Source organism: Cynocephalus volans, chromosome 14, assembly GCF_027409185.1.
Source record: "Cynocephalus volans isolate mCynVol1 chromosome 14, mCynVol1.pri, whole genome shotgun sequence".
NCBI lineage: Eukaryota > Metazoa > Chordata > Mammalia > Dermoptera > Cynocephalidae > Cynocephalus > Cynocephalus volans.
This window is the reverse complement of record NC_084473.1, coordinates 43,380,090-43,404,460: the sequence shown is the minus strand read 5'-3', so window position 1 is coordinate 43,404,460 and position 24,371 is coordinate 43,380,090. Positions and strand designations below refer to the sequence as shown.

The window sequence follows — 24,371 nt, the reverse complement described above, 5'->3', positions numbered from 1 at the left end:
GCTGCAGACAGGAGATGGGCTGCCCGGCCAGTCTTCGAGCAGCTGGTTTGCTCTGAACCAAGGCCAGCAGCTGAGCCCTTAGGAATTGGGTCTGCCCCTGTGGTTCTCTCCTAGAACTCCTAACAGGACTGGATCTTTACCCTCCTGGGATGCTACTGTGACCTCCCATCTGCTGATTCAGTTACCTCTGCTGGGGCCCCACACTGTAGGTTCAGACCTACAGTCTAACACACTCCGTTTCCGACAGCAGAGTGGACGTCCCTGATATTCCAGAGGAAGAAGAGAGAAAGAATAAAGCAACATGTGGATCCTGCTCATCAGAGCCCCAGAAGTCCCTCCAATGTCACTAGCCTAAATTTCTCTGCAAACCAGTGGACTCTGCGATAGCCTGTCTTAGGCAGGAGAGAGGGATACGTCAGCATGAGGCAAAATCCTGTAGGTCAAAGAGGACGGTCAAATTGCTTTGAACATCCCTAAAATCAGTTTGTTTTTTGACCACAACAAGCAGTAGTGATGACCAAGTAAATACATAGATGTAGATACATATGTGGCCAAGTTATTCACACATGAGGATGTATATGTGTACAGATGTATGCATGTGACATATAAGTGTACACACACAAGTAAGTGAAATTAAAAGTTTCCCAATATAATTTCTACATTTACTAAATGTGGTGCACTTTCGTATTTTCTATCCTACTCTAGTTCATTAAAGTAAAAATGCTCATGGAGACACACTAAGCGATTTCATGATCCACTAATTAGACACAACCTGGAGTTTTAAAAATGCTGCTTTAACTCATCTGTAGAGTACAGGATATGTGTTTTTGTGTATACTGCTCTGTAAAATAAAATGAAAGCAAATACATAACATGCACGATAAAGTACAATATAGAATAATGAGGTACAAACATGATATATATAACATACACCAGAATCACACTGTTCTCCTGCTTGGAGAGGCTGGAGGAGCTGAGAGCCCTGAGCTCCGAGTAGGTCACAGCTCGGTATGGCACTCACTCCAGGGCAGAGTGGAACTCAGTGCACTTGTCCCAATTTATTTAACAACCACCTTTAATTAAATTAGCGTAAAATAAAGCTTTGTGTGTGGTGACCTCACAGCATTCCTATTGCCACCAGGAGCTGTTGGGCATTCCAGGTCTCTATAGGACTTTGCACTGAATGATGTTGAATGATATAAACCCTAATTTAATAGCAGCATGCTAAATTAGCAACCCCCTCAGCTCAAGAGCAAGAAGGTGAAAATTCTGAATATGGTGCAAAAATGCGACCATATCAGAGCTAAATACAACAGTATTTATTACATGAACGTGTCCAGCCAAAAGTTAAGTGATCACACTTGAACCAAAGCCCCAAAGCACCAGCTGAGCTTCACTAAGGCTATTGCTGGTCTTCTCTGAGACTTAACAACAGTTTCAGGAAACAGCAGATACTGCATAGAAGAACTAATAGAGCCTCTTGCCTGAGTATTTTGTAAGGTGTGATAGTTGAACCACTGTTATGAGAATGACAAAGCCGGTAAGTGCTGCCATACACTGGGCAGCCTACACAGTGGTGGGGCCACTACTCACTTCTGACATGATGTTCTGGACCTGCTAGCAGATTTACATTTGTTCCTCCAGCCAGAGGGATCAGGAAGACCAAATATATTCCTGCTTACCCCATGTCATCTAGGGGTGAGGCAGCCTTTTCTAGCAGTGGGTTCCACAGCCTTCCAGCATCTGGTCCCAACCTACCTATCCAAACTCTTCTTTCTTCCCCCCACTCTTCTGGTCAACTGAGTGTCCTTATGGTCTTCCCTAACCCTAAACCTAATCCACCATATATACATTGTCTCATTCTCTCTCTGCCTTGACCTATCTTCCAGATGAGTCTGGCCTATAGGGTTTCCACACTGCTCAGCTCTGAGACTTCAAATGCCTCCTTCATGAATTCCTTCCCTGACTATCCTACCCTATATTTCATTTATAACTTCTTTCTCTAACAGATCATATTAGATAATTGGAGTGTAAAACATCCTTTGTTTCATGTAGCTAAATCTTATGAAATAAGAATATAAAGCCCCAGCCCAGACTTTCTCATTCCTTTATTCATTCAACAAATACTTACCATGGACCTACTAAGCACCAAGCTACCCTTTTCTTATATTCTTACAGTCTCTACACCAGGGTTTTGCACAGAGTCCCCAGTTTATACGTGTAGTACAGAACTAAATTTAACTTGCATAATTGGTGCCCAGGATTAGAAATATACTTTGTTCTCCGACGTAAGGTGGCTGGCATGAAATCCTAACAAGAACAGAGTTCATCACCCGTCACTGGCATGTTCAGGACACTCCAGTCAAGGGACCACTCATGACCCTGCCTATGCAGAAAGGTCTCCCCCCTTCAGAGTTCTGCATCTGCTCTGAGATGGTTGCCATGAGAATAAATGGGAGACACCTACATAACAAGCCACTATTTCAGTCACAAAGCACCTACCTTTTCAGAACAGATGGATGAGTTGTAATGGGTCACAGACATACAGAAATTCCTTTCTAATTCCTTCCATCTGGAGTTCCATAATGGACATTCAAGAGAACAATCAGAAGTAACAGAAACCTTCCCTCACCTTACTTTCTCTGATATGTCATCTCAGTTGCCTAAGACCCTCCCCCATTCCCCCACCTGCACCACGTCCCCACCGCCATACACACAATCAAGGACTCTGTTTTTACAGATAATGAAGAAACTTGGTGGAGGTTTCCATTATTTACCATTACACCTTATGGGTAACACCTGCCTTATCTCTAAGGGTGTACTATGTAACTGCCCTTTAAGTTAGAAAATCTTAATGTAATATATTTTTAAAAAATCAACTGCACATTTATAATGTTACTTAAAAAAACACAACAGCCACCAAAAAAAAACAAAACAAAACTGGAATAGTTACCGCATGTATGACTCTTACCCTCCACTGTTGGACCAAAAGTTGTTTTTCTTGCCATATAAGCATGTCTATAAGAAGTCCAAACAAGCTCAGTTATATAACATTTCATATTTTTAGGGGCTATAATTAGAGTGATAAGATTATGGCAATGATCCTAGAACAGATTAAGGGCATAATTGTGATGAAAGAGGGCTTTGGGTCAGTAAAAGTACAGATCGGAAACTTTTATTTAACATGATTTTGGCACAAGGATCAGTTATAATCCCATATTTACAGAACACCTTTAAAAATTGTTTTTCTGAAGGCCCCACAAAGTTTCCCCACTTCAAATGTTTAGTTTGGATGGGAAGTTCAGAATAAAGTTCTAACACAAAGAGATTCTCTGAGGAAACTACCACAATTCTAAAAGAGCTTGAAAAGGCAGAAGCAGCAGAGAGGCCAGTATGGTTTCCGAAACTTGACTGTGTTCTCCTTCTATGAAAAATGCTACACGAAACAACCGTGTTAGTACTGTGATGTCTGAAAATCAAAACACTGATTAGGGCAGTGCCTATGAATAAGGACATCCACGAAAAAGCCTATAGTCAGGCCGGAGTCACCACGACTGGTTAACCAGGGAGAACTAGTAGAGGCTCTCACTAGCTGGGTCCCACCCTCCACCTCTGGTAGTTTATAACATAGATAGAAACCTCCCATGGAGAAGGCCTGGGGGAGATTTTTTTCCTCCCGTGACTTGCTTAACAGAATTCTGCTCAGGGCTCATGTCATTAGGTGAAATTTAGCAGGACCCCTCTTATAGGATGGGCTTTAAAGGGGGCTTTGGCCATGGCTCTCCAGAAGTTAAAGGGAAGGATCTTCAGGTGGGTGAAGTAGTTCCTCAACCCAGCTGGCCCATCTACCCTGTGGCTAGACCTTATTTAATTTTGGAACAGAATCTTGGACTCTAACCTCTCCTATTTACTCTTGTTTGTTTTTCCTTCCTACCAATGTTCCTTGTGAAAAACTCCAACTGATCTAGGCAGTAAACAAACAGAAAAACTTTGTTTCTCACCTCCATTAAAATAAATAGTGGCAACATTATTCTTCTGGGGCTAGGATGTTGGGGGAAAGCATGGGCAGGAAGGGAGAACTCACAGAGACAATGTGGGTCAGCTGGGGAATCAAAGGAGTCCACACACAATAAAGACCAGCAAGTACTGGCCCTCAATAACCTGTTAATTTAAGAATTTTGACTTTCCCTTTTCATGTTGACCTACCATTTTCAATAATGTTAATATTTACTGGCTGGTATTCCCAGTATTCGGCATTCGGAGTTTAGTTATAACTCATATATTAAAAAATACAACCAAGAAATAAAATGGGATTCCTGGAAATGGGATCACCTCATCAAATTATATTATAACATGTGATATAGATTGTCATAAATTTTGACAACTAAGTTAACCACTGAAAAGAAAAGCTCATGCTGTGTTTTTAGTGTGGAAAGTAAGAGTATTCTAGCTGAAATGTTAAAATGGAGGCTGGCTTTTTCAACATCAAATTGTTGGCAAGGCAGTACAGTTTCAGGGCAAATTCCTCCAGCTCAAAGAATTTCAAATTTAATTAAACAATATAATGTAAACTGATCTATACTTTTTCATGATGCATATGGAAAGGTATGTGCAAGGAAATGCTTTAGTATTATGTTGTTCACTCTACATTAAGCAAAAATACTATTAATTGTGACTTGGCAAGTAACTCGGTAAACAAATCCAAAGTCACTGGCTCCATGGTTACTTGGGCCAATACTTGTGAAGTTTATTCAAGATGATGTGCAGAGATTCCCATAGTTCCTGCAAATACTGCAACTTTCCACACTGTAAATGTTTCTGCCTTTCTTTGGGAGGCCAGCATGGATGTGACCCGAGTCAGGACAGGGAGAAATATGCACATGTGTTTTTCTCTCTTTAAAACCCAATTTGTTCCCAACAGGGTGCATGTGGCTCCATAAGTCTACATGACTTAAGAAAGCCAAAGCATCCGGTAATGACTTATGGAAGAAAAAACTAATGAACCAATCCCTATATGAAAAGCATTTTGTTTTGTTTTAATACTACTTTAAAAGTCTTACATGGGACATGGATATACAGCCCATTGTAGTGGATTGAATTATATTCCCCCCAAACTCACTGAAACTTGAATTGTGTCCTCTAAGTTTTATATATTAGAAACTTGGCCCCCACTGTGAGTGTTAAGTAGGTGGGAAATCCTATTATGGAAATTGGAAGGTGGAGCCTTAAAGAGGTGATTGTATTGTAGAACCATGCAGTAGTGAATGAATTAAAAATGGTGGTCAGGGGTCCAGCCTGTGGCTCACTTGGGAGAGTGTGGTGCTGGTAACACCAAGGCCACAGGTTCGGATCCCTATATAGGTATAGCCGGTTAGCTCACTTGGGTGAGCGTGGTGCTGACAAGTCAAGGGTTAAGATCCCCTTACTGGTCATCCTTTAAAAAAAAAAAAAAATGGTGGTCAGGGGCATGGTTCTGAGGGCTTTAAAATGAGGGGAGAGTCTGTCATTCTCTCTCTCTTGCTCTCTCTGCTCTCTCTACTTCCACGATCTTGCAATATGAGACCACAGGGACCATCACCACCACCAGATGGACTTTGGACTTCCCAGCCTCAGAAACTGTAAGCAATAAATTTCATTTTTCTTTATAAATCACCCAGTTTCAGGTATTTTGTTATAAGCAACACAAATGGACTAATACAGAAAATTGGTACCAGAAGGAGGGTATAAGCAACATAAATGGACTAATACACTCATACTCTGAGATCAAGGGTAATCACTGAGTTGGATTCCTGTGGCTTAACTACATGTACCAAATGAAAGAAGCTGGAGATGGTGTTCCTGCTGCCTGAAGACCCACAGAACAAAAACCTACTTATGAAATGAATACCTCATGCCACTTACTCACGGGCAGAAATGATTTTCAAAAAGTCAGAACATGATGATTAAACCGAGTGATTTGAGTACTGGAAATATAAACAGTACCCTAAATTAACTTGCCATCATCTCATTCCTGGTACATATAGCAGCTTTAGTTGAACCTAGAAGGAGGGTAAAGTCTGAACTACATTTAAAATTGAGATTAGTCAGTTTGCAAGCTTCCAGGAAATCAGGAATTTTCAGAGTGCAAAGGTTACATACAGTGTAGGGAAGAGTCGGGGTAGTAAAGTCTTAGTAAGTCTTTAGCACTGCCTGCCCAGATCTTTACCAGTCCTTACTGTTAATTCTGTGTCATGAACAGATCTCTTCCCGTGATTTTTATGCAATTCTTTCTAGGTTCACTCTAAAATTCTAAACTCTTGCTTAGAAGACTTAGAGACAGTTTCTGCCATTTCCTCAAGATTACTAGCAATTTATAGTAAAACAGGCCTCCTGGTGTGGTGTTCTCCGCACCTTCTGTGAAATGTCTCTGGAAGTCCTAAACCAGTGGCTCTCAACCCTCTCAACCCTCCCCCATTGGCTCCCAGGTCCCGCCCACAGGGATTCTGTTTCAATTGAACTAGGGTGAGGCTGGGAGGTGGTATGTTTCTAAGGTAGCCCAAGTGATTCTAACCTGAAGTCAGGGTAGACAACATTGTCTTATGGTATTCAAAGCCCAAGCCCGTCTGTCCTCCAATTACCAGTGTGTAACTAAATTGCAGTCTAATTGCTGTTCACCTTCACAATCCTTGCTTCCCACCGGTCTCCTCTTTCACATTAATCCTCTCCCTGGAATGCCCCTAGATCTGCAGTTCTACCAGCTAAAATCCTAGTCATCCTTCTAGGTCCAGTTCGGTTCAATCTGTTAACATTCACTAGGCACCTACCCTAAGCCAGACACTGTGTTTGGCTCTGGGAATACAAAGAGGCACAAGACATAGGTCCTGCCCCTCAGGGAACTTCCAGCCATGGTTAATAGACATATTGACTGAGTTAAGAAATCAAAATTTTCTAAGATATTCACTCAAATCAAACGTCCTAGCCTCGGTCGGTAAAAATGGCAATTCCAGAAATGGTGAGATAGGAGGTACTCGGTTTCCCTGGGTTCAGGTTTCACGACACACCTCTGGGTTTCAAGCTACTCCCCCAGGTCTCAGGCCCCTCCTCTAGGCCCTCAGCCAGGGGAAAGTTACTGTTGCTTGTTGGACCTATTTTGGGCACCAACAGGGGAAATTGAGACCTCAGAGGGCTTGCTTATACAAACCCAATGGCTGGACATACTCAGTAGAGAGGGTCATATAACCCTGGTAGCTGAGCATGCCCAGTGGAAGGGGGTCTATCTTTTGAATGGCCTTTCACTAGGGGTGCTAAGGAGCACAGAATGTTCTTGAATATGTCTGGTGCATGTGATAGGATTTGCCCAGTGACATGCTCTGAAAAGAGACCAACTGAGCGTGTGCAAGACTATGTTACATAATTGGGAACCACCCCCTTAATTGAATATTCATTAGATAGTGAAACTATAAAAGCTGAATCCCAGCAGAAGGTGGGGCAGTTGCTCACTCTCCTAGAGCCAGCACACACTCTGCCTGTGGAGTGTGTATTTCTTCCTTTTTGTATCAAACTTACTTTCAGCAAGTTGTTTCTCACTTTCCTGGGGCCAACCCACACTTCCCAGCTGAGGTGTGTGTGCTTTCTTTTGTATCACACTTACTTTCAGCAAGTGGCTGCTCACTTTCTTGAGCCAGTCTGCACTCTGTACTGAACTTTAAGTGTCTATTTCTTACTTTTATGTTAAACTTGGTGTGGGCCCTCTCAGTCTCTCGAGCTATGCCACATTCTGTCTATCAAGTCTGTATCTCTTACTTGTTACATTAAATCTATTCTCACTTTTTGCTGTGACTCTGCTCTTCAATTTTTTCCTGTGGCTGAGTCAAGAACCTGGTAAGAGGACAGGGTAAGTTGAGGCCAGCTACCAGGCCTCCCCAGACCCTTCCTCTGGCGTCAGCAGCACAGGCCCACAAGCATAGCAGCCTAAAAGCACAACCAAAGTCAATTCCAGGAGAGGAGAAGTAAATCTACGATGCCGTGGAGACCCACAAGTAACCCCAACAGAGCAGACTGTGGTGTGAGCCCAGATTTCCTCCTCCTAGATCAGCAGAGATGAGCCATGGAGGCAACTAGAAGCGAGCCCTGTACCGCAGTGAGGGGCCTCCTATGTGCCTCAACCCTAATGTCAATACTATCACCTTTATTTCTGGAATAAATGACAGGAAAGTAAGAGGAAAAATACCTCAAAGGATATTAGCCAGAACAGGCTTCTGGAAGAGGAAAGCTGAGCCAGTCCAGAGATCTAACTTAGACTCTGGGAGCAAAGATTTTTTTTTTTTAAGTAACTTGAACCAATACTGCAGCCAGAAAAACATGTTCAGTAGAGACAGGACAGGCCTAGGTTGAGGTTTATTTAGCAACAGTATTTTGGAACGTTAATATGGGGACCTGAACCTCTGATAGGTCAAGTGCAGTCCTGAAAAGAAAGTGGCAGTGAATGGACAGCTGGTTTACAAGCTCTCCAGAAAGACTGCTCTCTTAGAGGGAAGGTGTGAGAGTGGTGGAGAGATGGTAGGACACAGGGGAGAGACTGATGGTAAACTTGAAGAGAATAAGAAAGGCTTAGCACATGATGTGTCATGTGCTTTTCTAAAGGCTTCCTGTTCTATGCACTCATTTAATCCTCAAAATAAGCCTATTAGTGATTATTATCTTTATTTTGCAAATGAAAAAACTGAAGCACCAAGAAGTGTAACTTGTCCAAAACTGCACAGCTGCTTATAGCAGAGGTGGGATTTAAACTCAGGCCATGTTCTTACCACCATGCTAAGCAGCCTTTTAACACATTTGGGATGCCAACGAACCAGACACATTGTACTTAAAACATTTTCTGCATGTGTACTAAAAGCCAGGAACTGTGTTGGCACTTCAAATGTTGTTTAGTAAGATCTGGTTCCTAACTTGAAGACGTTCACAGGAGCTACAGCATAAAGTAGAAAAACTCAAAGTAAATCCTCATTAAAAAAAAAAATCACAATCACCTATTTCTGTCATTTCCCTGTTTGGAGTTGGTAGAGGTGCTCTGTTTTATCACTAAAAAGTATGGTTAAGCCTACAAGCTTGATGTAATGGAACAAGACCGTTCATCACAAGGAAATATCTGGAAAAAGTACGTCTGTGGGTGTGAGTGTATTTGTGCGGGAAGCTACCACTATGCCTTCATTTCATCTCACTAAATATTTAACACTATATCACCAAGGAGCGTGGCAAGTATGGGGAGGCATTTGGGAGGCAGGAGCATTTTGGGGTCAGATCATTTTTGAGCTTCCTCTGAAACCAGTTCATTTTAAGTTCATACATCACTTGGGAGCTAACAGTAGTTTGAACTTTTGGCCCATGAGATATCCTGCCCAATGTAAGTAAACACGCAGTGGGGACAAACAGTTTTTATACAACTCTTCAACATACAATGATAAGATCTGGGGAAACTTTTTTTTTTTTTTTCTAATTTAGATTTCTTTATTCAAATGTCACACTCAGAAAATTCCCCATCCCACTTTGCCAAGACCTGACATTTGCTCGCTTGTCTGGGAACTTCAATAATTTGGTATTTGCTGCCAGTATGTTTTTAAAAAAGAATTTTAAGTACTCTGTCGCCTATTTATTTATATTTTTCCTCAAAATGATACCCAGAGTATAAATGTCTTAAAAAGAAGATAAATGTAGAAGAAGGGGCCTCAGCCAGTCAGCACCTCACCCAACAGCTCCTCTTCATTCTGCAGCTGATGCTGAAGAGGAAAGAAGGAAACTGGGATCAAGTCCCGGGGCTGGCACTTGCGAGTAAGTCACTGCATCCCAACCTGGACACAACCCTATGGGATGCTCATCACCCTAACCTCGCTTACTTTTTTTAGATGAGAAAACTAAGGTTCAAGGAGTTTCAATAATTCGTTCAAAATTAACCAGCACCAAAAATAGAGGCCACACATGCATCTGACTTTGAAGCCAGAGGTTTTCACTCTTAGTTAGAGCGAGGCTGCTACCTGTAAGTCTTTTTCCCTGACTCCCAAAGGCCTCCTAATACCTCCTGTAATCTGACGGTAGCCCTCACTGGTTTCTGTAGGTTGAAGGGTGGCCTGAGCAGGAACAACAGCCCCACAATGTCTGCCCTCAGAAGAAAGGTTTGGGAGTTGGGGTTGTTTCCTTCAGAAGTATTATTACTAGGCTGAATAATGGCTGGGGTGTTTTTCTCTCTCTTTTGAAAAATGGCAAGTAAAACAATACTCAGCTATAGTGTTACCAATCTGGATGTAAGCAGTAGCCTGGAGGATATTTGAACTCCTCCAAAGTAGTTTATGTAACAATGCATCACTAAACCAACTGGCGTTAGTGGTAATCCCTTTTGCCATGTCATATAGTAACAATGCCTCCCTGCTTTTCCCACACATGGGTAACGGCTGATGCAAGGGAGAGGTGAGCAAGTTTCAGGGTTTGCTTGCGGATGAGCCTGACTTGGGGTGTGGGATCCTTATCTTCAGCTCCAGCATGCCTTTTTAGTGCAGAGACTGAACAACACTTTACATAGGAATAGCTGCCCACCCCCTGCCTGTGGGATTCCAGTGGTTCCAGAAAAGCAGAAAGAGAATTCCTGTAGACCTCAGAGATTTATGTCTGGGGAGGGTGTCTGTGACTGGGAGGGGACCTAGTTTGTGCCCTTGGCAGAGCAACAGTCATCACTGGAAGGGGTACAGGAAAGTTTGAGTCAGCAAGTGGAGGCGTTGAACCCAAGTGTCATGGACAACAGCTGTGGGGAGGCAGGCGGGGTGAAGGGCCTGGGCCTCAGCAGCATTTGGGAAGCCTTTGAGAGCTGGCATCTCAACCGGCCTGGGCCAAGCTGCATGCTTTGTGGGACAAAACATGGACCAGCCAGGCTCCCATTGGATTTTATATCTTTATCTGTCCGTCAGCTGAGGCCTTCTAAATGCAGTCCCCACCTCTGTCTTCTACTTTATCTTTTGCTAGGTCCCTCTACAAACTCTCTTCTGGGCCATGGTGCTGGAGCTGTGCAGCTTGCTGCTCTGGGGTGAGGCTATTAAGTACCTCACAGAAACCCTTCAATCTGTTAATGAATTAGAGCCTGAAGATACACTAGAAAAGATCATCAATGCAGTTGAAAAGCAACCCTGGTCATCAGACATGACTGAACGAATTGTAGTGGATGTTGCAGTTCAGGAAGATAGCCAGTCAGTAGAGGCAACTATAGAGCATATTTTCAACATCATAGGAGCATTTGATATTCTACACTTTGTGTACAATTCAGAAAGAAAAAAGTCTCTTCTTCTATTAATGACCAACCACTCTGTGCCAAATTTATTTGGAATGGCATGAGATAAAGCAGAACTATTTTGTGAACAATACACCATTTTGCACCAGATGAAGAGACTGAGGCCCACAGAAGTTTAATAATTTGCCTAAAGATCACATCTAAGGACTCACAGACATGAATTATTTACTCCTCCAGATAGGTTCTCATCCTGATGAAAGCAGAAGCAAATTCCAGCTTAAAACAATAGAAATCTTACTGGGTAGTACAACCAGAACTGGAGATGTGATTGTTCTTGGAATATAATCCAGTTAAAAGAGGGAAATTTTTTTCTGGAAGATTCTACTGGAATGGTGCAACTGGATCTTAGTAAAATTCAGATCCATAGTGGTTTATACACAGAGGTGTGCTTTGTCCTAGCAGAAGGTTGGATTGAATATCAAGTGTTTCACATTAATGCCTTTGGATTTTCACCCACTCAGCCCTCTAGTATAATAGGGCATACCATGAAAATATTAATTTTTTGGAGGGTCTTCTAATTAGTTTATGAAGACTTTTGCAAAACTAAAACAACTAGAAGATGAGAATGAAGATGCCACGTTTGTGTTTTTATTTGATGTTTGGTTTGGACCAGGTAGAAATATTAGGAAAATGTCACACAATGTTTTCTCGTTTTTCATCAGCACCTCCAACCTGCCCTCTTATTCTGTGTAGTAATTTACATCTGCACCATATGGAAAAAATCAAGTCCAAGCATATGTGAATACCCAAACATTCACCAAAGTTATGTTGAATTTTGCTACCATAGTTGTTTTGTGTCTATACCTGGTCTAGAGGATTGTGAATTTGGTTCCATCTTACCAAGGCCACCACTTGCTGAAAGTTTCACTAATAAATTCAGACAAAGGGTACCATTTTCAGTTTTTACTACTAATACTTGCAGAATTCAGTAGTATACATGAGAAATTATTGTCTTTGGAGACGACTTAGTGAATAAAATTTGCATAAACTGTGTGTGTTTTCCTAGTAGTAATTTGGATATTACTACTCATTTTGTAAAGACTACCTTATCCCGAGGATATCAGACACTCTACCTCTTTACATCTGCCCAGAATACTGGGCTATGCTTTGAGGGTATATCCCATGCCTGATCTACTTGTCATCGCAGAAAAATACTGTCCTTTCACTATGACCAATACCGAAGGCCTCTGCATTTGGCTGTTTTCCAAGAAGTGGATTTTCAGTCACAGATTTTTTTCTTTGCAAGAACACTGTAAAAGATAGCAAACTTCAAGGCTTTTAAGATTCTTAAAGACCACCTACAGAAACAAAATTCATCAATTTTCTGCTGAATTTTATATTTTATGTAATTTGTACATTAAGTTACAATAAAATTACAGTAAATTAAAAAAAAAAAGTCTCTCCTCTGGGTGTGTTCACATTTCTCCTGTCAGAAACATCCTCAAGCGTCCACCTAGCTGCAGCGTCCTCATTAGTTCAAGTCCTACCTCCTGCAGAGACCTTCCCTGACCACCTCCGCCCAGAGGGGATGCTTCCCTTCCTGTTTTTAAACTGACTGTCCACGACCCTTAGTGTGCACTTACCATGTCCTGCCTTGTCTGGTTACCTAGGTTCTTATGCAACCATATTCCTTCTTTTCTAGGATGGGCAGGTGAGTGCCTGCTCTCCCTCTCACTCTACCTCATCCCATTCCCTGTAATTCCCTCTGTTCCAGCCACGCTGGCCTCCTCATCGCTTCTTAGAAATGCCAGGCACACTCCTGCCTCAGGGCCTCTGCCCTGACTGCTCCCTCTGCCTGGAACCTGCTCCCCCATACCTGAATGGCTCACTCCTTCACTTCCTTCATGGCCTTGCTCAACAAATTACCGTAATTTATCAGAGACTACCCCAGATGACAATAAACACAGAGAAACAAACATCCTTTCTTAGCACGTTCACTGTCCTGCTTTGTTGATCTTGTTTCTCATCACCACCTGACATCACAGATATAAATCTGTTTATTGCCTTTCTCTCCTTCCTTGAATATAAGCTCTATGAGGGCAGCATTTTCAGCTGTTTTGTTCACTGCTGATCTCCCACATTTAGGACATTTATGCACGTAGTAGACACATGATAAACAGGTGTTGAATAAATGAATATCTCTGTTATAGCTCTTTTGCCTACATAGCGTTAAGCTATGTATATGTGTGTATGTGTGTACAGATACATTTGCTATTTATCATATATATAAAACACACACACGTAGTACATATACAGTAATTGATATTTACCTTATCATCTACCATACATATGTGGCATATGCCACACACACACACACACACACACACACATTCTGCTATATAGATGTGTGTATATATATGGTAAATACTCAACAGATATTTGTTATGAATAACAATATTATTCTCTCCTTGGGCTCAGACTTCGATTGGTTTTTCATTTTACACACTCCTTCCCCAGGGCTGGGAGTATACCCCCTGGACTGAAGGGAGGAGGTAAGGGGTAGGAGCAGAGAAGGCAGGGACTGGGAAGGACAGAGTGTCGTTGTCACACTGTCTCCAACATTACAATCTCACAGCCAGATGAGGCCCACATTCACAAGAGAAAACTATAGGCTTACTCATTTGATACCTGTTCAAGGATGACTTCCTGGCTGGTAGCTCTTAGAAGTCCAGGGGAAAATTTTCAAGTTAGCTTCAGCCCAAAGGGATTCTCAACATGGGGTGTAGGCCAGCTACGGCCCTTGTCCACATAGGAGGTCTGGACCTTGTCCTTGGTAAGAAAGGAGATCAGGTCCTGAGGACCACAGGGAAGGCTCTGTGTTTTCAGCCCAGCTTCAGTTCTGATGTTTCCATAGTATCAAACCCTGAAGTGTGGTCTTATGAGCTGAGATGGGGCAGGCCTGCTGGTGTGTGAGGGCCTGGGACAGCTTGCTGATGGAAGCTGTGAACACTGCCTGAGACCAGGGTCACCCTGACGTTTCTGAGCCAGAATAATGGAGACTCTGTCTGAGAAAAGAGTGTGGGTGAGACCTTCAGCTCCAGAAGTACAAGCTGTGTAATTACAGGCCGCTTTTGAGAATGGACACTGGGTCAAATCCAGATTTGTGGCCCCATTCCCAGGACCAAGATCTGCAGAGACCACACATAGTAGGGCTATCATGTGGTCCCTCTAAGGTATAGGCAGAATATACCAACAAGCAAGCGGTCTCCAAAGTTGCCAGTCTCAGAACATACCATCCGTAATGAATCAAGCTCTTTATGAGTCTGATATGTGCATGGCACTACGCTGGGAATAATATTCTAATCTTCCCAACAACTCTCCATGGTAGGTCAGAGCAGTTAATTTGCCAAAGAAGCCCCTGTGATTGGGCAGCAGAGCCCAGACTAGAGACCTGGTCTGGGTTCTGTTCAGCATGCCAGTCTACATCATATAAGCCCACAGCCCCAGAGTGCTCCCCAGGCTATGGGAGGTGAAGGTAACAGAAACTGAGTTGTTGTGGGGCCCCTCCAGATATGGGAAGGAGGTCTGTGCAAAGGAAGCAGCACCCGAACATGAGTTCTGGTATTTCTTGAGTTTTGATGAATTGGTGGCTGGAAATCTATATACAATGTTTTCAAAATTGAGTGTTGGAATGGAAGATACCCTGAGTTCAAGCACAAGCATGCAGCCCCCTCCTTAAGAGAGCAGGGGGGAAGCCCTGATAATTGCCATCATTTATTGAATGCTTACTATTGGTGCCATCAGGTAAGTGCTTTACCCCAGCTACTTCTTTAATCCTCATTATGATCCTAGCGGGAGGTTGTAGGCCCCTGTGGGGTAGGTGAGAGACTCCATCTAAGAATCACACAGAAGTGAGTGCCTCAAAAATCTGCAACATACTTTACAAGCAACATTAAAGTGTAAGTACTGAGGTTCTGAACTCTCATAGACCACAGTCGTGGCTCTTGGGAAGCCCCAAGACACCCTTTATTTCAGAGTAAAATTTCTTTTTTTTTTTTAATGGATTACTTTATTTATTAGTATGTCATTCTAAATATTACATAAGTACAGCCTATATACTAGCGAATCAAATATTGTTCCAGTAAGAAGTTCAAGAGTACATTTAGGGCTATTTTAAGAAATGCGAATACTTTGGCTTCCATTATTACATCAGATGAAAAAAAATCAACTCAAAGAATAGTTTTCATCTCCTGCTATGATTAACAACAAAACCAAGTAGAAAACACAGAGGGTATTAAAAGATACTCGAGTACTTTTTGAAGGACATAATGTTGTTCTCTTCACTTCCATAGACAGTCATACAAATCACTCAGTAATCTAATATGAGAAGTGGTTCTTCACCTATATTAGGAACTCAGTAAATATTGGTAGAATAAATAAACTATCTATGGATATGGGTCTACTACTTCAATTTGTGCTTTTTTTTGAAGTCCTGCTTGGTTTTTTTTTTTTTTTTTTTTTTTTTTTTTTTTTAGGTAAGAACAATAGTAAACATCCTTAAGTTCTCATTTTGTTCAGAATGTAAGCCTACAGAACAGTGATTATTACGAACACCACCCATCATGGCTAATCATCAAATTAATGTGAATTTTCAATCTAGTAAGAAAAATCATATCATGTTATAGGACTAATTCTAACCTAATAATTTATTGGGCTTCAATCACTTGTGATATAGTCAAGAAAAGGGGGCTGGGACTTCTGGGTTTGCGTAATTTCAGCTATCAATGAATTCCTATATTTGGGGCCTCACTCCCCCTCCCACCCCAATATACACACATTTAAAAACATCGCTAAAAATAGTAGCTGTAACATGTCAGCATGTCTTCGCCCTCTTGATAATACAGCAGAGCAAAATTTCTAATAACCCAGAGTGTTGTTTGCCATCTCCAGCATGGTTTGGGCTAAGTCCTCACCTGCTGATGTTGGGCTGGGTCATCTGCCTAGACTTGGTGCCCATTTCTAGTACATTAATGCCAGATTTAGGGCACTTTGGCCAGTGCACTCTGAGACTTCATGCTGGCTCTCTCTAAACTGAAACATATGCCTTCAGGCTGGTGAAGTGTCAAGCTCAAGGCTCACGCTGGTGCCCCCTCAGGTTGTTCCTCCCATCAGAAATGACCCCTTTCTCCTCTGAGTCATCAGTGCAAATCCTACAGGCTCCAGCAGAAATGCCACCTCTCATGCCCAGATGGCCCTGACTCTCCAGCCTTCTTGGAACTCCTCCAGCAGCTCAGCATCTGATTCTGGCAAATCTTGCCCTGCTTACTCCATTTTATATACACACATCTTGAAGATAAGGCTCATAGCACATGGATGTTTTCCAAATCCCGATGGGCCTAGGACAGTGCCTAGGGCATCATTTGTTGATTGATTTCAATGTCAACTCTCTCCAATATCAGGTGGCTCTGCCACTATCAGGCAGCATTTCTGAAAGGGTAGTCAACAATCCCCTTGCATTAAAAAATGCAAATCCCTGAGCCCTACTGAACCAAGATCTCCAGGGGTGGGACCTATAATTTGCCATTTAACCAGCTCCCTGGGAGAACCCATACACACTACTGTTTGAGAACCCTGCCACATGGCTACCTAACCCCACTTTTGTCCCCCGAATGATGTGATGTGTTGTCATTGCTGTTGATGAAGATGATATGCCTAAGTCCATAACTAATGTTTAGTTCACATTTTCTCCTCTCTAATCCTCCCAGAAATGACTGATTTTGTAAATACTACCTATCGATTTCTCGCCATTGCATCATAAGTGGAGGCCATCCGATTCACGCTTCTATACTTTTCACTCTTACAGGTGAAAATGGGCCTTTCTCTTCCAACTGGGTGGCTCCAGTTCTAAAAATGAAACCTTGACCTTTAGAAGGAGCACTGATGATAGCTACTTCAATCCATACTTTCCTGTTTCCAGTACAAGATGAATTCTTGGCAAAGAGCTCTTTTCTCACAGCCGAAAACACTGGCAGGCTACAGATTTGGAAGTTGCAGGGAAACATGAAATTTTTTGATATTTCAAAAAGCATACACCTTGGAAGAGAAACTTTACCCATGACTAATTAGAGTCATTCTTAATAATAAAATTATGAAGAGGATTAAAATGCTTCATCTCTTTCTCTCGGCCTCCCGATTAGGAACTTCTAGGGTTACAGGGCTTTTATAAATCACTTCTTGCTCTAGCCAATCTGACTCCAAGCATCAACATATGATCATTGCCTGGGCATTTTTTAGCCTAGCCAATAAAAACTCCCAAGTCATCCTAGAACTTTCTGAGATGACTGGGATGCAAGAAAAATACATGGTAGCCTTTAACAAATTGTACAACTGGAGGCAAGCAGGGGGAAGGTTCTGGAATGCCGGGGGTGAAGAAGTGGCCTAACCATAATTAAGGGCAAGTCCTGCCAGCAAATTCATGCCCATTTTAAGAGAGGGATGGTGGTTTTCTCAGGCATAAGCCGGGTATTGGGGTTCATTTTGTAATCAAAGGCTGCACTTTCCCTCTCCCCAGAATGAACACTGTCAGGAAGAGGAGGGGCACAGGAGTGGGCCTAGGAAGATCTCTTCATGAATCATGGGCCCTCAAGCAAGTCCTCTCACTGATTTCTGCCTATTTCCTCTTCTGTCAAAGAAAAATACACCAGCAGCCTGTCTGTCTCACAGGTACCGTGAACAAAAAGTAAGAAGGTAATGTACAAAGGACTCTGTAAAGCAGTTTAAAAGTTGCATGTGTGCTACATGCTGGGCACTGAGCTAAATTCTCATGGAAGCCCTTTGAGGGAAGCATTATTATTTCCACTTCGTAGAGGAGGAAATCGAGGTTCAGTGGCATTCTCAATATTTGCTGGAAGTTAAAAAAAAAAATCAAACACAAAATAATAGGTCTTTGAAGACTAAATGCCCATTCAAAATGAGATACCCTGTTCTTAAGGAGCTACGAGATGAGTTTGTCTAAGGCAGAAGGAGTTTCAAAAAACATATTTGGATTCTCTCCCATGCTAACTGCAATCAGTAGGGGCTGTGAGGAGCATGTGATATGTTCAGGATTCTACAGTCTTGTGCTGAGAGAGGGCAAACGATGGATTAGCAGCAAGACAGCAGCTACTGAATCAGTTGATTTTAATTCCAGAAATGATTCCTGATGGGTGTAATCACACTGGCTTTCACCACCTTTACTGCCACAGGATGGGTTTACTGAGCACATGCTCTGGGTAAGTGGGTTTTTCCTAAACACACACACACACACACACAGACACACACACACACACACACACACACACACACACAGAGGAAGGGTGTAAAGGGGTAGAAAAGTTGTGTCTGCCTTTGGATGCTTACAGTTGGTTTGGGGAGATAAGAGGTTTGTGCATATATGTCTACATATCTATTCATATTGTATAAAGACATGCTGAATGACAAGTGAGAAAAGTAATTCACAAATGCTTGAGGGGTTCAGATGAATGGAAGGGTTTATGGAAGAGGAGCGTGTGAGAGGAGAGGTGCGAGGTCCTCTCCTCCCGCTTAATAATCACAAGTGGGGCTAGGTCGTCCTAGGCAAAGGGAACAGGCAGGAATTCACATGCGAGAGTTTCCAGAAAGCAGGCAGTCTGAGATCCAGTGAAGGAACAAGAAGAGATTGGCATGCTATTTTATAGCCCAGGAAAGGTGCCCAAAGTCTCAGAATAGAATGGCGAAAGCAGGCAAGCTCTTCTGGTCTATTTGTAAAACTCCTTCCATGAGTGATTCATTTCAAATAAAAATGATAATGGCTATCCCACTATAATCTGTTGCTCCAGTTACTATCCAAAATAGTATTTAAGGGAAGCTCATTTAAATACTCATTCCTACTCCCATGAAGCTACTTACATCATTCACAAGGCAGTTATTTAAAAATAGGATGCCCTACAGGTAATGAATGATGTATACAGGACTGTGTAAGACACACAGCTCAGAGACATTCCCAGCAATCATAAAAGGAAACACAAAATGAAAACTACTTTCAGGGAGAAAAAAATATACTTGTTCCATGGATGACAAATGGCAAGGATCCTAGAGTTTAGGGCTCAGGAAGACAGGAACGCCTGCACATCCCGCAGGACTAGGAGAAACAAACAGTGGGTTGGGTGGGGAAAAGGGGCAAAGTTATGGAAGTGGAGAATTCCTTTCAGATGCGACATAATTACAATTTGCTACAGAAAAGTGTTACTATAGTAGCAACCCTGGAAGACATTAATTTCAGAGATCCTAAAGGTAGCAAGCTTTACATCTCATGCATAAGATGCAATAGCCTTTAACTGGGGAGGAGAATCAGCAACTCAAAATCCCCAGGGTGGGTGAATGGTTGAAACAGCCATGTGGTTTTGATAATTGTGTCTTCTGTCCCTCTACTCTCTCCCACTGCCATGAAGTATTCTGGGATGGCAGGAAAAGCTTAAGTTTGGCTATGGAGCTAGGAAAGCCCTCCAGAGAGTCCCATTGTGGACATGGACATTAGGCAGAGAGGTTTCTTATGTCTCTTGTACTAAGAAAATAAGCTTGTATTTCAGCAAGTCTGCTGTAAGTATTCTTGAGTCTATCTATATCTGGGATGTTCTCCAGCACTGTCTTCTCCATGTGCAAGGGGGATGTCTAGCATATTGTCTGTGTTCTTAGACAACAGAGAATGCAGTGGCAATGCTGTACCCCAGGATGTGGGGAGCTCAGAGAGCGGTCAGCTCCATCACCCAGCAATTTTGCAAGTGAGGGCTTTTCAACACTCCCTGATGGGAAGTAGCTTAACTTTCTAATGGGTTTCCCAAATCTCCTAGCCATGTTTTGTGGGTGGATTTTCCTCTTTACGTCACAGAGAGGGTGTTTAGGCAAAAGTACAGTGTGGGAAACATTTGTTCAGATATGCAGTTTGGGAAGGGGGTCGTTATTCATAGAGGCTTCTATTGCGAGGACCCCAGCAAATCCTCCTAAATACCACTTCCTCCACTTACACTAAAAAAAAAAAAAAAAAAAAAAAGAGCTGCCAGAGTTTGGTATTTTCTTACAGTTTCCTTTTCCTGACTCTCTCTGTACAGGATGATGTAGTTGTTTACTTTAAGGCTCAGAAGTCGGCCAGCATTGTATGAAAACTTTCCCACAAAAAACCTATAATAAGACAAACTCCTTTCCACGATGTTTAAGCAATTAGCAATACATGAACGGGCTTGCTCGCTCTCAGCCTAGGACCTGCTCTTTCTTCCTGTTGCAGGAGCCACTCACCCTGGGATAGGGAGAGACGGGGAGGCCTTTTCATTTCGCTGGGTGGAGGGGGGTGGAAGGAGTCAGGGGCAACCAATGAACGGGATCTTCATTGGTCCTATCTCCAAGCCACTCTCGTGGCTCCCTCTGCTGTTTACCCCTGTAGCAAATGAAATTCCAAACCTCAGTATGCTTATCCATAAAATGGGGGGGTTGGGGGGAATGAATCTGTCAGAGGTGTGGAGAAGATTAAACCACACCCGTACAGTTGCTAGATCTTACCTGAGGCAGCACCATGAAATGGACAGTGGCACAGACTGCCCTGTATCAAACCATAGCCCTACCACTGGTTAGCTGTGTGACATTGGACAAGTGGATCTACCTCTCTGTGTCTCAGGATACCATCCTGTTAGGGCCACTGCAAGCATCAAATTAATCAATATATGTGAAGAGCTTTAACAAATGATCCATAGTAAGTGCTGTGAACATGTTAGCTGCTAGTGAAGGCAGCAAGAAAAACAGTTATTTTCGACTGGTGGCGGGAATAAGGGAGGGCAGCCCAGCAAGGGGCTTGTCCCTTGCAGAGGGTACATCAGAATTGCGAAAGAACATCTACAGCTTGAGAGCAGATTTAATTTATCATTATAATTTTATAGATGAAAATGGAAAGACGCCTATGGTTTTCATAATGTAGACTTTCAAATGAAATGTTTGACTACATTAACAGTAAAACATTGCTAAAATAAAGTGTTGAGAAACCCCTAAGTGTGGAAACTAGAAAAGATTTCTCCAACTCGGAGCTGCATGCTGAGTGAGGCTGGGCTGGGTCACTCCTTAAGGATTCTCACCCTTCAAGAGGGAGAACCCAGGGTGGGCAGAAGGGGGCCAGCATTACTGTGCAGGAGCCCTCGTCTTCAGCCCCATCTTGGCCTTGGGCTTGGGAAGAGGATAGGGACAGTGCTTCATCCTTCCAGCTAAACAGACCACGTGACCCATGGCCACACTTCCTGTCCTTGAGACAGACCTCACTGCCAAAGACAACAGGAAAATCAAAATTGTAGTGGCAAAATAATGATACATAGACAGTGTCCTCAAGCAAAGTCTTTGTTCAAGTTAGAATTTTTTGGAGGGCATATGATTGTTTAAAATGTTAATGTCTATGATAATTGGAATACCTTCATGTTGTCATTCTCCTTCCTCATACTTTTACTGTAAAGTATATTTGCAGAAGAATATATCAAAAGCAACTTATTTTTTTGGAGGTGGGGGTGGGGCGGCCAGCCCAGAGGGGGTGGAGACTTGGACATCGGCGTGATCAGCACCCCGCTCTAACCAGCTGAGCTACCCAGCCAGCCCAGACTACATAAAACATACACCTGTATTTTAAGGAATAATTAAATGAAACAACTCCCTTTTCGCCGTGACCCAGGCTGACAAATGGAACATGGCTGCTGGTCCTCAGAAGCCCCTTTAACCCTCTTTGACGGCATCTCCTGCCCCTCCCCACCCTGGGGTAATTATCATTTGGACTATCCTGCTAATCATTGCCTCGTTATTCTTTATAGTTTCATCCCCTGTGTATTTAACTCTCAACAATGCACTAATTTTGTCTGTTTGGGGACTTTACATCAGTGGACTGATGCTGCATGTATCTCTCTGGGCCTGGCTACTTTACTTCTACATTCATCTGCGAATCCCCCTTTTTAATCACCAGCTCTTATGGCTCAGTTCTCTGTTCTTAAGGGGTCTCACGTTCTCTTTCAAAATTGCCCTTAAAACATCCCTCAAACATTTTCCCTAAAACATCATGACACAGCAAGTAAACTGATTCATTCTGTTCCCTTCGATGCAAATGGTCTGCCACATTGGGGTCAACTGTGGCCAGTTCTTTACCTTAATCCAAATGTTACTTCCTTACATCAAAGTGGCATTTTTGGGAGATTTAAAGATCAAAGAAATGCATTCAAACCTTCCAAATGATACTGTCTTCCAAAAAGGTAGTTTTTTCCCCCCCAAGCGCTGTATGCTTAATATTTTTGCACCACCTTCTATCTTTCTTTCCAGTTTTGTCCAGCTGCTCACACTCTCCCCTATTCTTGAATTCCCTTACCATGAAGTCTCAATGTCCCTTTTTGTGGAATTGGGATTTTAGGTTTCACATATTTACCTTTGAACAATTTTCACAGCTTTTTACATAGCCCTCTAACTTTGTATCCCCCTGCCTCCTAATTAATGCCTATTTGTTTGGATCAGATGGGGTTTTTACTCCCGCAATTCTGCAGATAGTTACTTTTACTTACCAAAGGAGAGGTAGGAGCATCTGAATATCTGCATTTTATGGTAAACTTAGTGTCTTCAAGATTTAGGAATTAATAATTAGCTTAAACAGCTAAACAGAATCCATCCTTCCAGGGATATAGATGCACAGGAATCACATAGTTTTTGAGCTGGAAGCATCTATCTCTCATTTTAAGTTTTTGGATGGCCTCAGTCTGTTCCTGCCTATGGCATCCACAAGGTACTGACTTCCACTCTTCACCCAGTGCCTAGGACACAGGCTGTCTTAGGTTTCCATGGCAATGGGCTGATTTTCCCTACCCCACCACCCCCACCAGATTAATGTGATTTAAAGCAGCAGAGATCCACACTAAGCCAGGCAGCTGGATGGGAGGATCTGAACCACATAGACATACAGCTCAGCCTCACACAGGGTTTGTGCCTTTCCACACAATGATCAGAACCCCATGAAGCCAGTCTCCTTGCTCCAGATGGGCTCTCACCACTGTGCTCCTGAGGTGGGACCCAAGGTTCTTATTCCTGTGACAAAGTCCTTCATAGGCTAGAGGAGACTGTCCCTGAGAGAGCACTGAAATGCTCAAGCCTCGGTTTTCTCCAATTTGGAATATGCCTATCACCCCAGCCCACTCATACCTCTTCTTTCTAAGATAACTTCTGCACACTCGCTTTCGCACAGAATTCCACCTCATTCTCTGGTTCCCCTATGTTAAAACATGCTTCATCTCCCTGGGTAGACCAGAAGTTCTTTGGGCAAGGATTGTTGTGTCTTTTTTTACCCCTGGAATATCTGATACTAAGCTGAAGACATAATAGCTATTTAAAAAATACTAGTTGTCTAATGTATCCTAAAGCAGAACACTGCCTCCCCGGCTGATGGTATGTGCTGCGGACGGCTTACCCTCCCTGGTTCTGCTCCTCTGTTGCTGTTGTTTTTAAAGCAGGTTTCAGCTACTCTCCTAACAACTCTGTACCTCAGCCACCTGTCTCTCTGGCAATCCAAATGAATCTTACCAACCCAAGGAGTTTTCTAGTAAATTCTTTTGTAAACATTTTATAATAAGAGTTGGCTTTTATAAGGTGAACAGTCACACCTAAATCTGTTTTTATAAGATCAGATTTTGTTTTCAAGATTTCTTACAGTGAAACCTCCCTATACTTCTCTGTGAAGTTTATCACTGATTTATGTACTCATATATCAAAAAATACTTCCCAGATGTCTAATAAACTCTCCCAAAGAAATAAAACTCTGGGCAAATTAGACTATTTCAACATTAATGGCAATGTGTTTCATTTGGTTATGTTGGTGAGTTTTTAATGTTAACACTGGTAAATCTAGAAAATCTTCCTAAATTAGGGCTTGATAAAGGAGGTTGGATTTAAGCTATTACCTGAAAAAGGAGAGAGAGAGAGAGAGAAGAAAACAACAACCACAAATGAGCATGGGTTGGATCATAAATGGCAGCAGAAACATTGAGAACAAAGATGATCTTCCCCAACCACTGTCATCCTCGGACTTTACTGTGCTGTACCTTCCA

General features: G+C 42.5%; 1 protein-coding gene and 1 pseudogene across 1 annotated transcript in view; one reads left to right on the top strand and one right to left on the bottom strand.

Moving 5' to 3' along the window:
• Positions 1-24,371, bottom strand: part of PRKCE (protein kinase C epsilon) — a 505,249-nt gene that overhangs the window by 133,511 nt on the left and 347,367 nt on the right. The gene's annotated exons all lie outside the window — the stretch shown is intronic.
• LOC134363204 (DNA polymerase epsilon subunit 2-like) lies at positions 11,016-12,592 on the top strand (annotated as a pseudogene).